This window comes from Microtus ochrogaster, chromosome 7 (genome assembly GCF_000317375.1).
Source record: "Microtus ochrogaster isolate Prairie Vole_2 chromosome 7, MicOch1.0, whole genome shotgun sequence".
Taxonomy (NCBI): domain Eukaryota; kingdom Metazoa; phylum Chordata; class Mammalia; order Rodentia; family Cricetidae; genus Microtus; species Microtus ochrogaster.
In genome coordinates, this window is record NC_022014.1 from 11,396,841 (window position 1) to 11,411,012 (window position 14,172).

Below are 14,172 nucleotides of genomic sequence, written 5' to 3' on the forward strand. Positions count from 1 at the left end.
TAATGATGGCATTGCGAGTGTAGAGTCGGAATGTGGCAGGTCCAGAGCCAAATTGCCTCGCTCTATCTCTGGTCCCCATTAACTACTAACTGCCTCCCTCTGTCCTGGACATCACATCCTGTGACCATCAGATGAATCCTTGTGGGACACACAAGCTTACAAAGCACTAGCACAGCCACACAAGCTAAGACGGCCTCCAGACAGCACCTGAAACCTCTAGCAGAGATGAGCCGCTATCACCTACTTCCTGCCCTAACTTCACCCTAACTAGTGCATCTGAAAAATGCCTTGATTTGAAAAATGACCTTTTCTTCTGTGACTAGAGAGAGCTCAGTAACCACTGCCATAGGAGAGAATTTCATCCAGGGCAACCTAAATCTGTGTTCCCTGGGTCGGGGCTCCCGTTCCCCTTGACCTAGAGCTGTGTTTTGCATAGACTCCTCAGAATCCCCCTTTCGCACCCCACCCCCAACGTTCTCCCCACCTGTCCACCACCATTCTTGCAGGGCAGGTACCAGCCCTGAGCTGTCTCTAGGAGGAAGGAAATGGGAAACTGCTGGATATAAGGGGTGTTTAGGAATTACCCCAGCTGGGATCCCTGTTGTCCCAGTGCTGCCAAATGAGCAGTCATTGGCTCATGTTTAAACCTGCAGCCTTAGAAGTATCAGCTCACTGGAGAGTCAGCCTCTGCCCCAAAAGTCACACAGAAGCCACCTTATGGGTATCTGATCCCATGCCCTTACTGTTAACGGCTCCAGGTGCAAGGCCAGCTGGTTCTCTCTCTTAGCTCAAAGCCAAGATTCCGTCTTGAAAGGGTCAAAGGGGAATTGGAAAAAAAAAATTGCTCTATTTAATGCTAAGTATATGGTGCCATTGAAGTGGTATTGTGGGGGCGACAAATGGCTCAGTGGGTAAAGACACTTGCCTCATGCCTGACCATTCTACTTCAATCCTCAGCACCCACACAGGGAAGGAAGAACACTGACCTTCCAAGATGTTCTCCGACCTTCACACATGTGCCTTGGTCGACACGCACCCATCCACACACACATAAACAAGTAAATGTAATCAAAACAAATTAAATAGTCTGTGGGGATTCAGTTTCTGATGGTATTTTGCGGTACTGAGGACTGACTTGACCTTATGCAGGCCAGGCAAGCACTCTGCCACTGAGCTACACCCTCAACCCCCTCTCCCCATCACCCCGCCCTTTAAAACAATTCTCAGATAGGGTCTTGTGAAGCTACTCAAGCTAGTCTGGAGCCAAACCAGTGCTTCTCTTGCTTCAGACTCCATAGTGCAGAATTCCAGACCTGAGCTACCAGGTCTGCTGAGAACACGTTACAGGTCAGTCAGGCTGCTGTCCCTGGGACAGTCCCTGGGATGACACCCATCACATTGGAATCCACGGGCTCTGGAGCAAACAGATGGACTTTCCTGATATGTGTGGGTCTTATCCAATCAGATGAAGACCTGAGTAGCCCAAAAGGCTGACCTTCTCCAAGAAAGCAGGAAATTAGCCAGCAAAGAGCCCTCGAAATCAGCCAACAAAGAACTCTCGAAATAGGCCAGCAGATGCGCAGACTCCTCCCTGGGTTTCCCGTCTGCTGCCTCACCCTGCAGACTTAAGCATCAAGAGCCAGCCTTAAATAAAATCTCCACCTCTCTCTTTCCATACGTACATACAGTATACATACAGTAAAGCCTCCCTTACCCATAATCCCACTTCTACTTGCAACAACTCCATCTAGAAACCATAGCCTGAAAATATTAAGTGGGAAATTCGAGATATAATTCATTTTTTTTAAACTTAGGCTTCCCTCTGAGAGGCTTGTTGAAATTTCAAGCCTTGTGTCCAATCGCCAGTCATGCCTAGCATTTGGAAAGTTACTACAGCAGAACTTCTGTGCGTTCAAGTTAGTCGAAGCTACAGAGTAAGACCTTGTGCCCATACCCTCACCTTCATATCCCTAAACAGTAAACATCCATTGCTACTGTCTTATTCACCATGATTTGCTTCTTCTGGTCCTGCCTCTCGGGCCCAGGAGCTCCCTAAGGGTGATACTCACTCACTCATGTCTGTCTGGTCATTGATGAGTCATCCCCAGGGCTTCACACACAGCACATCGTCAGAAGCACTCTTCTTTCCACTCATGCCTCCCATAAGGTGCTCCCACAAGGTGCTCCCATGAGGGAGCCTCATGGTAAAGGAAGGTACTGCCCTAAGAAGCCCACATGCTGAGACATGCCATGGGGTGTATTCAAACACCCTCAACCAGTGCTTGCAGATGGCAGCCCAGGAGCACAGGAAGGGTAGGGGAAACGCGCGGGGCCCCAGACAGATGTGGCGCACACCAAGGCCAGTCCACGAACGAGCTGTGAGGTTAGAGCAGCAATGGAGGTTCCGGGCCTCTGCTAGGATGGGGCCTTAGGGGTCTGAGTTCCTGTGAGGACAAAGATGAGGCATAGAAAGGGGGCTAAGCTCCCGCTGGAGCACCACAGGCTGGACCCACAGCAAGCAAGGACCTTTGTTTATCATCATTTTATTTTATTTCAAGACAGAATATTATTTTATCTTATTTCATTTTAAGGCAGCTGGCCTTAAACGCACAATCCTGCCTCAGCCTCCCAAATGATGAGATTATAGGCTTTCATCACCACAGTTGCTTCATAGGCTTTTTCTTTCTTTCTCTTTTACTTGAGACAGTCTTGTTATACAATCTAGGCAGGTTTCAGCTCTCACATTTGTGGTAACCCTTCTGTTTCAGCCTCCCAAGTATCCTTACAGGTCACAGGTCTAAGCCATCAGGCCTGACTCGGAATTTTTATTATTATTATTCCACCCTGATGCCTGCCAAGACTGTATGTGGGCTTCTCCTGTGTGTGGCATGAAAATCCAGAAAAAACAAAAGGCAAACAAAGAATGAAAACCCCAAAGATACTGTTGAAATTGGAATCTCCTGGGAGTCCAAAGATAAGAAACTACGTACAGTTCATAGATAAGAAAATGGAGTTAGCCAGGCGGTGGTGGCGCACGCCTTTAATCCCAGCACTCGGGAGGCAGAGGCAGGCAGATCTCTGTGAGTTCGAGGCCAGCCTGGTCTACAAGAGCTAGTTCCAGGACAGGCTCTAAAACTACAGTGAAACCCTGTCTCGAAAAATCCACAAAAAAAAAAAAGGAAAATGGAGAGGTGTTGGTGATGGGAAGATCTGCGGTTACACAGTTATACCTTGAACCCTCACCTGTCCAACAGAAGCCTTAGGAAAAGAAAAAGACTCAGAAGACAGCAAGGCCTGGACCCAACCAACATGTGATCAAATAAGAGTTGTAGAAAAGCCAGGCCCGAGCCAGAGAGATGGCAGAGCAGGTAGGGGCCCTGCCACCAAGCCTGAAGAACTGAATTAGATCCTTAGGAGCTGCACGCTGAAGGAGAAAAATGACCCCCACAGGTCGTCCTCTGACCATATTTAAATTTTTTATGTCATTAATTATCGTATATGTATACACAGCACAGCACACAGGTGGAGGTCAGAGGACAACTCTGTGGGACCAGTTCTCCCCTTCCACTTTTATGTAGGGTCCAGGGCTTGAACTCAGGTCAAAGCCTCTCTACCCGCTGGGTCATCTCACTGGCCCTTATGGGGTAATATTTCTAAGGCCCAGTTGCTCACATTGTGAACTGAGGTTGAGCTTGAATGTGCATACAAAAATAAACAGACTCCATTTCCACACACTCTATATAGAAATCTCACTTTCCAGGCAGTCTTGAGACTCAAGGAAGGAATGCTGCCTTCCGGGAGAGGAAATAGGTTTCTTTGTGCAATGCTGAGGGTGGAATTCCCGGCCTTGCCTTGCTAAGCAGGTCCTTGCCTGCATCCACAGCTCTCTTCTGTTGCTTTACTACAGCCCAGGCTGGCCAGGAATTTTCTCTGTAGCCAAGACTGGCCTTCAACTTGCAATCCTCCTGACCTCAGCCTCCTGAAGAGCTGGAATTAGAGGTCGGTACCACCGGGCTCCACTTGGTTTATGCTTCTCGTACCAAGACCTACGGGTAGGACGGTGCACACCATACCATTAACACTGTCAGGGAAGGCAAGCTCTTTATCCGGGCTTTCTTCACCTCCTTTTCCTTCCAGCCAGCTCTCCTCTGAGCAACCTGTGCAGATTACATCTGCATGTCCATGTGGCAGCCCCTGAGGGCAGCCCCTGAGGGCAGCAGAGACTGAGTGCCTATGAGATTTGTTTGGTGGTGAGTGACTCTTTGGTGAAAAGTGACAAGAACTGAGGAGGTACGGTGCACTTCCTGAACACCCACCTTTGCCAACCCTGCAGGGGGCTCCAGAAGGTGAGAAGCACCTACTGTCTGTCCTGCCCTGAGACCCAGGGCCTGGGCCTCGTTCCCATGTCTCCCAGCAAGTTATGGAGGGTAGACCTGGGACAGGGTATGACTGAACAATTTCCCAGGGGCGGATGGCAGGGAAGTGGTGAGCCACAAGCAGTCCGTGATTTCAGCAGCCGACCCTGCCTGTCATCTCTTAGTCTCTTAGATCTTCCAAGCTGTCCCCTGCTCCTCATCCTTCTCCCAGCTCAGACAGGAGTCTCTTATGAGACTCCTCCCCAGGGGCCTGACCTGTGATAGCTATTGGGGATGCAACAGTGAACTCAGCAGACAGGCACAAGGTCCCTGTGCCTGCTTTCCCTAGCCACTCCTAAACAATGCCACAGAAAGTGAGGGCCAAAGAACAGATCTGCCTTGACCCAGGGAGGAAGCATGCCATAAGGATGGTGCCTCTGAAAGGAGAATGCGTCGTCAGAGAGAGGAAGGGGAGGAAAGCAAGCAACAGTAGAAGAATGGTTGAGGAGATCAAGATTTGCAGAAGGGACCGACTGGACAAACACCGCAGCTCCCAGAGCCACTAGGGCAAATGAAGAGGGTGTTCGAGAGGTGGGAAAGAAGGAAGATTGAGGTGTTTTTGTTTGTTTGTTTTTAATTCAGTGGGGGCAGGGTTCTTTTGGGAGGGGATGCTGCAGGGGTGAGGGGTGGATATGGAGAGACTAGAAGGTGAGTGGGATTGGGGTGCACGGTGTGAAATTCCCAAATAATCAACAAAAAACAAACAAACAAGAAAAGAGTTGGAGCTTGGTGGTGGTGGCACATGCCTTTATTCCTGGCACTCAGAAGGCAGAAACAGGTGGAGCTCAGAGTTGGAGGCCAGCCTGCTCTACAGAGCGAGTCCCAGGACAGTCAGGGCTGTTTGACAGAGAAACCTTTTCTCAGAAACCAAAAACCCAAAACAAACAAAAAGAGTTGGAGAGCCTGCGGGGCCTGTGGGGTCTGGGGATGTGGCTCAGTGGTTGAGTGCTTGCTTCATTAGCATACCCCAGGTATGGCAGCACAGACCTTTAAGGCTAGCGCTCCACAGGTGACAGCAGGAAGATGACAAGTTCAAGGCCATCTTCAGCTACCTTAGAGTTTGAGGTCAGCCTGATATACAGTTGAATTACTGCCATCACAGGCTAAGGGACACCTTAAAGGTTGGAATTTATGTATAATCTCAGCTCAGGAGGCTGAGGCGGGGGACTGACAGTTCAAAACCAGCCTGGGGAACTTAGATCCAGTGTCAACTGTTTAAAAAAGTAGAAAGAAGGCTGGGCATGAAGCTCAGTGACACAGTGCTTGTCTACCATTGAGGAGTGCTGGGTTCAATCCAGGCATCACCAGAGTCAGAGGAAGTAGGTAGGCCAGGTGGCCAGAGCAAGAAGAGGGTCTGGGGCGGAATGATAACAGTTGATGAGTTAGGGGAGGGAAGCAGTCCTGTGCCCAGCCGCACTTGGGGGACCTGAAAAACTACCTGTGAGTGACCCCACCCTCCTGAGAGGCTGATGTCATTCTCTCCAGGTGGGGACTGGGAACTGCATTTTATCATGACTCCTTGGGCGGTTCTGATGGGCAGCCAGCCAAGGATCTTGGCGCCAGATCAGGCAAAGCCTGAGATGCTTTTTTTTCTCTCTTTACCTTAGTAGCAATTGAAACCACTGAAGAGTCTTTGCATAGGGTGGGTGAGAACCACCTAGCTAGCTTGGCCTCTGATCCTTCTGCGTGAACGTGAAAGATGGACTTGAGGGCCAGGGTGAGCGGCTGTGGGGACAATAATCAAAGCGTTTGGATGGTTATCAGTGAGGAAGGAAATGGTGGTCTGGGCCAAGATGGTGCCCACAGTGAAGAAAGCAGGGATAGTTTCAGAAATAGGGCCTGCAAGGAAAAGTGGAGGGTGTGTCCTGGCGAGCTGAGGTTGTTAGCAGGCTCATGGAGGGCTTGGACCTTGTTCTCAGCCGCCTCCCCTAGGTGCTTGGGTCCATGTCCATCTGGCTGGACTCTGGGACACATTGTACAGTAATAAGAGGTTTTTCTATCAAAAGGGAATATCATCTAATAACATTAAATATATTCACAGACATACATGAAGGAGAGGCTGGGGGATGGCTCCATTGGTAAAGGGGTTGCCTTGCACAGGAAGACTTGAGCTCAGTCCCCAAAATTCATGATTTTTTTCTTGCTTGTTTGTTTTAAAAAGCTTCGAATACTGGTGCATGCTTGTAATTCCAGTGTTGGGGAGGCAGAAACAGGTGGGTCCCTGGGGTTCTCTGGCCATTCAGCCCAGCCTACTTAGGAGGCCCCAATCCATTTAGAGACGCTGCATCAAAACCAAAGTGGAAAAAAGAGAAGCAGCAATAGCGGAGGCTGTCTTCTGGCCTCATGTGCACACATGAACCCACACACGTTCACATACAGAGCACGCTAAGGGGCAGGGGAAGAGAGGGCTCGAGCCATCATATCATAGAGGAGGGCCTTGGAGGATTCAGACCACCTATTCTAGAGGAGGCATATTTAATATTCAGGATACCCATCAGGACTTCTGGACCAAAAGAACATTCTGGACCCAGACGACCAGGATTATTTCAAGGAGAAAGCATATGTTGAGTTTTGGCAAGAACAGAAGGGGGTCGGTGTGTCTAATGGCGCCCAGGAGCTCCGAAAGCGAATCCTAACTTGCAAGCTGTGAGACTGGAGCACGTTCCTTAACAGACTCACTCATCTCTGAGAGCAGAGATAATAACAGCTTCTACTTTTAAATGAGTGCAGGGAGGAACTGCACGTGGCCAGCAAACTGCTCTGAAGGCAACGATGGTGATTACTGTCATTACTACTGATAACACTGCTAAGTAGGGGCCATTTTCTCCCTCCCTAAGTAATGTCAAGCTAATGCATGGTGTGAGACTCAGGTCTTCACCCCTTTGCTTGAGTTCTTCGCCAAGCCCTGGATACCCAGGCCTGATGCTTTCACCTGCTTGGATGACCGCCCATGACCACACTAGTTGGTCTTTCTTCTCCAAACCAGTACTAGCATTCACCCACAGCACCCAGATCAGAACTTATTTCACTTATTGGCATCCACAAAGATGCCGGCAGGGCTGGATGACACCTCATCTCATCATCTTGCTCCTGGATGACTGTGACTGTCTGTGGTCTTTCTGATGCCCCATAGCCATGAACACCCTGTGAAGCTCCCATCCTCACACCTGCGAAACCCCACTGCTCCCCCAGTGCAGGGAAGACCCACTCATTGTTGCTGCAGTTCAGACACAGAGGCAAGTCATGCATTCGTTCCCTGTTAGAGATGCGACAGGCTACACCAGTTCCTTGGCCTCCCCTTTCATCAGTGGAAATCATATTCATCTATCTGGTGGGTCCTTCTGGCCATTGTTCCTGAAATGAATACAATTCATATAGGGACACAGAGCATGTAATGAGACTTTTTGTTTATTTTTATATAAATAATACATGCTTTGATATATAGCTTTTGCTATTGTTCTTCATGTGTGCTTGTGTGTGTGGTGAAGTGGGCATATGCCCGCCACAGCATACATGGGTAGGTAAGAAGTCAACTCAGGATTGATTCTCTCCTCCCACCGTGAATTCTGAGGATCCAGTTCAGGATGGTAGGCTTTCATAGCAAGTGCTCCTACCCAATCAGACATTTTACTGTCCCTCACATACACTTTTTGATAATCTGCGTGTGTGTTCATATGTGTACAAGTGCAAATGACTCATGTATGTTTGAAGGTCAGAGGACCTCAAGTGCATTTTACTCCTTGCTTCCTCCCTTCCTCCCTCCCTCTCTCCCTCCCTCCCTCCCTCCCTCCTTCCCAACTAGCTTGGACTCATCAGTACTCTAGACTGGACTACCAGCAAGCCCCAAGGGTCCACTATTCTGTCTGCCCAGTACTAGGATTGCAAGAACACTCAGTTTTGTTTTATTTTATTTTATTTTAACTTGAGTCTTGGGGGTCAAACTCAAGTCTTTTTTGTTTTATATTTTTTTCTGACCAAGCTATCACCACATCCCAATAATTAAAAGAAGATTCAATGATACAGGCCAGAGGCAGTTCACCTTTCCCCATCCCATCTTGACAGCGTGAACCTGTTCTTAATGCTATATAAAGCCTCCTGCAGAACGACTGACAGACAGGCAGCTTCCCCAGAAGCGTGTCTACTGGAGAACACTAAAGAGCCCTCCAAGCCCACGTCCAGCCTCCTTGCCCACCATACTCCAAGTTTCTCTGAAATGGAATCCAGCAGCCCTGCAGGACGTCCAGAGGGAACCCCCTCCAGGCTGCTCCTAGCGGACAGTTGCTTAACAATATTGACTAAGACTGAAGCACGCAAGCCCATCTCCCTCAGCCTCACATCACATCAAGCAAACCCCAAACACTTTAAGCTCCTTACTCGGACATCTACCATCACCTCCTCTGACCCTCAGAGCAACCAGTGAAGGTCATGGGATCCTCACGGAAGATGAGGAGAGTGTGGGGCACCAAGTCTGCTGGGTGTGGGACTCTGCTGAAGGGGAGAGTGAGTGTGTGGTAGCTCGTGGGCGTGTGGGGGATGGTTCTCTCATCAAAAGTATAAATATAAATAAGCAGCATAAAAATTTGTGAAAAAAAAGTGTGAAATGGGGCTGGTGAGCTGGCTCCCTAAGGGGCAGAAACACTTGTGGTACAAGTCCACTTTACCTGAATGCGATCCCCAGGGCCTATGGTTGAGAGACTCAACTCCCAAAAGATTTCCTCTATCACAGGCATATGATGACATGTATATGCCTTCACATACACACACACACACACACACACACACACACACACACACACACACTTATAATAATAATAATAATAATAATAATAATAATAATAATAATAATAAATCAGTTATTTAAAGTGTGAAATGATCAAAATACATTGCAAGCACGTACTAAATTCTCAGGAAGTAATACAAATGTTATATTATTTTTTAAAATTTTTTTTCAAATGTTATAGTAAATACGTGTGAAATGCGTCCACTTCAGTCCCCACTAGAAAACACCTTCTTAAAAGGCAGTCACCCTGCCACTGAGATTTTTTCCAAGCTTGAGATCACCTGTGCTTATTGATTACTCTAACTAAAAAAATATTTCAGAGTTTAAAAAAACATTAGCTATAAAAATTTGACCCCACACAGCAGTATCGGTGAAATTATAAGTTCATATGATGTTTGTAAGTTTTTCAAATGCCAATCAAGGAAAATAGATGATTAATCTTTCTTCTTTTTACATCATGCCATAGACTTTTAATTTTAGAATCGGCTTGGGCACTAACAGAAATACATAACACTTGGAGGAAAATTCATTACCTCAAATCAATGGGATCATCTTTCACTGTATTTTTTTAACTCTGAAATGTTTAAAAATCCTTTTGTTTTCAAGAAAGGCAAGGTCAGACGATTTGTGACAGCTTATCAGAAAGGAAAATTGAAGACCAGCAAGGTGGCTCAGTGAGTTAAGGCACTTCCGAGCAAGCCACACTCGACGACCTGAGTCCAATCCCCAGAGGCCACAGGTAGAAGAAGAGAACCAAATTCTGCAAGTTGTCCTCTGACCTCCACATATGTATGCCATGGTATGTGTACACGCCAACACATACATGCATACACACACACAAAATAAACACAGAAACATTTGTCTAAGGGAAGAAAAATGTTACCTGGGGGACTCCGCTACGGGGGACACCGTCTTAGACTATGAGCAGTTTGCAGTGCGCCTGCATCATGCGCCGTAAAAGGCGTCCAGCATCTCTGGTTTCTGAGGACAGTATTCACACCAAACATCACACTGGTGACTCCTCACTCAGCTCCAAACCCTAAATCCTAGGAGCCTTCTAAAAACTGCAGCAGTCAAGACTGGCAGGAATGGAGCAGCCAAGGTGGGTGGTGGCGGCGCATACCTTTAATCCCAGCACTCGGGAGGCAGAGGCAGATGGATCTCCAAGTTTGAGGCCAGCTTGGTCTACAGATCAAGTTCCAGAACAGCTAGGGATACAGAGAAACCCTGTCTCAGAAAAATAAACAGAAAAGATTGGTGCCGTCTTCTCTTCTCTCTAGAGCCCTCAGCCCCCATGGAACAGAAGCCTGGCTGCCCAAGGAGGGTGACCGTCTGGGAGCTCCATTCAGTATCTGACAGGTACTTACTTATTAAGGAATGGAGCCAATAGTACCTCAGCTGGGAAGAGGAAGGACCATCTACTTGTTTTTTTTTTTTTTCCAGCCTCCCTCCTCCCTACATCCTGCTCCAAGATGAGCCAGCTTCTCTAGAGCCTGGCAGCTGCATCTGAAAGATCCCAGATGCTCTAAGGAAAGTGACCCACTCCTTGAGAATGTTTGGCCTAACATTCCTCTGCCAGAGTACTAGATACACGACATATGTTACAAGACTCCTGCAACCATGAGGCTGGAGTCCCACTGACCACTTCCTGGGATCTAGGTCTGCCACCAACTGGCTGTGCAACCTTGGACAACTCATACCACCTCTCTCAGTTTGTGCCTAGCTCTCAAAAAAGGAGTTTGCTAGACTCTTTAGGTTCCGAAATTCTCCAGTTTTTACCCACGCCAGCGAAAGCAGAGAGACTCGCCCTTTGCCGCATCTGTCCCCAGGTTGGCTAGCCTGGAGGAGTTCAAGGGACAGAGTATTCAGAGGCCTGTGTTGTCATCACCATCTGTCACAGCCACCAGCCTCACTGGGGGTGTCGGGTTACAAGGGATCACTGGCTGGGTGGCAGCCCTGACTGATATTTTTAGAGTCCTCCTGGGCCTGGCCCTAACAAGAGTCAGATGTGTTCAAGCCCTGACTGCCAAAGGCCTGTCTACATCCTACCTAACTCATGCTCCTGGGGCAGCACCTGCAGGGAGCAAGGCAGCACCTCATCAGTGATGGAGTGAGGAGGGGGTACCTCTTCTTCCCACCCTCTCACAGGTACCCCGCCCCTTTCTTTCTAGTACACAGGAGCAAACATTCCTGCACAGCCTCTCTCCGCTGACCTTTGAGAGGTTTGCTCCCCAGTCCCAGAACGGGGACCCAAACCCACCTTTGGGTCTCGATGCCCAGGTCCATTTGAGTGACCCCTGGCTTAAGCACCTGCCCCACTTCAGCTTTTGAAACTTGCGTCAGAGACCCCACCAGACGACAGACATGGCACCAGCCACATATTTCAACAAGTACATATCAATTAGCTGTCCCCCAGGAGGTGGCTGCACTCCACGCTCCGGTCAGCCTCAATCCCAAGCCTGCAAAGGTTTTTTTTATATAGTTCTGTCTCTACAGACTTCCTTCCCTGTAGTGTCCCTTGGAGTTAGCTCACAGTGACAAAGAACTGCCTTCCATTGCTCCTCAGGGATGAGCAGGGAGGCTCTGGGAAGAGGAGAGGGAACCAGGGGCAGCAGAGTGTCAGTTTGTACCTGCGCATAAGCAAAACACTGACAAACGGGCCCTCCCTGCACTTAAGATAAGACAAAGGGAGAGAAAGAAATCTAGATGCCATTACCTGTAAGGAGGGTGTGTGAGCGTGCGCACATGTGTGTCTGGGGGCTGCTAAATAGATACGCTGTGTATTTACAATTAAATCCTCCCTTGGGGCAGTGCCGGCTTGAGAGGGGGCCTCCCCGTGGGGCAGCACCACCCAAGCTAACGTCTTCTTAGAACTGTTTTGCCCAGCCTTGCCCTCCTCTCTCCCTCCCTCCTGGCTCCTTCTCCAGCTTCCCACACAGTCACCCTTGCCCAGATTGCAGGCCAGCCTCAGCTTCTGCATTTGAGGGACAGAGAAGGCTCTGGGCTGTGTGTGACGGGCTCTTTTCTGCCTCCCAGCCTGCCTCCTCAGTTCCTGTGGGGGTGGTGGTGGTAAGGATCCAAAATCCCTTGGAGGAAAAACAGGTTCGGCACCTTCTGGCCACCCCCTGTGCCTCCCTAGGCTGTGGGCTGGGCATCTATCTGCCCACGTACTTTGGAGGGGACCCACACCTCTTAAAGGTTCTCTCCCCATTTTCTGCAGCCCACTGAGGTATCTCCTGGTGGGAATGGAGGAGGACACAGAGAGACAAGGAGAAGTTCTGGCCCCACAATCTTGAATTCCTAACTCTACCAGGTCTCTGAACCAGGTTTCTCCACCTTCAACAGGAGGGTACTGTGTGCTGGGGACAGGAAAAGGCTCTCCGGGAGGAGGAGGCACGTGGAGCCCATGGCACACCCCCGTGGGTTTTCCACATCCTCTTCCCTTGGATCTCCCCTGTAACCTGCACCTCTACCCTTATTTGAAAGAGACATTTCAGGGAGAGGTGGGCAGGTTTGGGGGACTTCTCGTCTCTGATTCAGAAGGACCAAGCAGAGGTGGCTAGAAGTGTCTCTAGTACCTTTCATTGTGATAAAATACACCTAATTTTTATGATTTAAACCATTTGTAATTGTACAAGCCGATGGCCAGAAATGAACCAGCAATGTTGAGCAACCTATCTATACTCGAAACATCCCATCGTTGTCAACCAAAACTGTACCTGTTAAATATTACCAAGTCCCACCCATTCCCATCCCCTGCAACCACCGCTTCCCACCACTTTTGTCTTTGAAGTTGCGGATTCAAGACGCCTCCTAAGAGTGTGGTCGTCCTGAATTGAGGCTAGAAGCTTCAGTCCTTCTCCAAGCCCGACATGTACATTCTGTGGAGAATCAGGGGGGCATGCCTCCTTCGCTTTAAAGCACTCAGATCTGCCACAGTAGGTAAGAGTAGGTAGGGGCGTCATCCTTGGCATTTCCCCCCAGGCTGGGTCACCGTTAAGAACCCAAGGAAGCTGCCCCTCGCCGCCGTGGGGCGCCACGGAACCCAGGTCCGGAGGAGCAAGCGGCCCATGGGGATCCATGGACCTCGCCTGGTCGCCGCAGATCCTGCCTGATTAGCCCGACTTGGGGCTCAGACGCTGAGTACCACAGGCGAGAAGTGCATTGGACTTTCAGAGCATTAGGCCAGAGGTGGCGGGCGGGGGCGGGGGGGAGCCCTGACTCTTCCCCAAACTTTTCCCGCCCGTTTGGGCGCAAAAGGCCACGGATGCCACCCAGGGGTGGCACGGTGGCCTTGGGCACCAGAAAAGGGAGGCCTGCGCCCCAGTGGTCTGGAGAAAGAGCAGCGGGGCTGCCGCACAGACCGCACCCCGGCCCCTCCCTGTCACCCACGAATTCCCTGGCCTGTCCCGGTGCCTAAAGAGGACGGACCGCGCCCCTGTCAGCCCGAAACCCCGACATCACTGCTGTCCTCGGGCGCGCCCCCAACTCACCGGACGCGGGCGTCTGGACGCAGGGGCAGGCTGTGCGCGGGGTGAGGCGCCGGCTGTTTTGAAGCTCGGCCTGGGACGGCTCGGCCTCCTCCGCCCTCCGGGCCGGGCTGACGAGCCTCCTCCCCGCCGCCCTCTCCGGAGCCCGCCTCCCGGACCGTGATGTCAGGAGCCTCCAATCCAGAGGGCGGGACCCGGGCAGGCTGCCGGGGACCCCCCAGCTCCTGCCCACTGGCCGCCCTGCGACACTCGCAAAGTTCAAGGGAGCTGAAGTCTCCGGCTGGAGACATCGCTCCCCTCCTCGTCTGTTTCCCGCCTTCTCCTGACTTAACAGGGACCCCAGATTCCCGCTTTCTTCCTAGCACCCTTCTCTTTCTCTTAGTAACGTAGTGAGCTAGTTGTTAAGCTAGTGCCTCAGTTTCCTCTGATGAAAACGGAAGACATGGTGGGATCTTGTTCTGAGGCCTAAAAGCAATACTTACACAGT

The 14,172-nt window shown here is 50.0% G+C and overlaps 1 protein-coding gene across 1 annotated transcript in view; it reads right to left on the minus strand.

The window, feature by feature from the left end:
• The window catches only part of Emp2 (epithelial membrane protein 2), a 44,073-nt gene extending 30,277 nt beyond the window's left edge, over nucleotides 1–13,796 (minus strand). Inside the window, exon 1 of the mRNA XM_005349297.3 lies at nucleotides 13,689–13,796. The gene's annotated coding sequence lies outside the window, so the exon portion shown is untranslated. The remainder of the gene's footprint in view (nucleotides 1–13,688) is intronic.
• Between the last annotated feature and the right edge of the window lie 376 nt (nucleotides 13,797–14,172).